This window comes from Wasmannia auropunctata, unplaced genomic scaffold, assembly GCF_000956235.1.
Source record: "Wasmannia auropunctata unplaced genomic scaffold, wasmannia.A_1.0 LD336116.1, whole genome shotgun sequence".
In the NCBI taxonomy this organism is placed as follows: Eukaryota; Metazoa; Arthropoda; class Insecta; order Hymenoptera; family Formicidae; genus Wasmannia; species Wasmannia auropunctata.
Window position 1 is genome coordinate 3,507,018 of NW_012026774.1, and position 830 is coordinate 3,507,847.

Genomic DNA, 830 nt, shown 5'->3' on the forward strand with positions numbered 1-830 from the left:
TACCTCTCTCAGTAACTCTGTCACCATTTCTTCCATTCTACCTGCTCTATTTGTCTCTTCTTTCGCTTCGTTCTTCTCTGTTCCCTCTTGTACTTCTTTTCTCTTCACCGGAGATCTTACCGTCAGGTTACTCCTTTTAAAGACTTCGTTATCTCTTACGTAGCCCTCCGGTTCGTCCTCTCTCTTTCTCTTTAAAAAATCGAGAATTCCTACTGAGTCTGCTCTCTTTCTATTTGTTGCCTTGCTCTTATTAAGTGGTGCCCTCTTCCTTTCTTCTATTTCTTCTCCCGTCCTTTTCTCTCCTGTGCCCTTTGTCTCCATCCACTCCGTCTGCTTCGCCTCTCCTTCCGCGCTCGCCTGATCGCTACCCCTCTTTTCCCCGCGGCCCCCTCGTGTTACAATCTATACCTAACCTAAAATCTGTCTAACGCTGTTTCTCTTCTGTTATTATCTAATTCTAAAAATCCGCGTCTATGCCTATCCGCTCTCTATATTCCTCTCCAACTCCTCGCCTCCCTATCCTTTCTCGCCTGTCTCTCTCTCCGCTTACTTCTAACGTTCCAAAATTCACTCTCTCACACGTACTGCAACCCTCTCGCACACTCTCTCCTAACCAGTGAGATATACACATACTGGAGTGAGCCTTCCCTAAGAAAACGCGTGGTGGGGGTAGCCGCTGTGCGAGAGTGACAGCCATGCGGCTTGGGGATTGCTGCCACACTTTAATAATGTCAGTTAAAGTGAGGCAGATATCCCCAAGCTGCATGGTTGTCATTTTCGCACTACTGTTGCACAGTTCGGCTATCCCCACCACCCCAAGGCTCACTCCA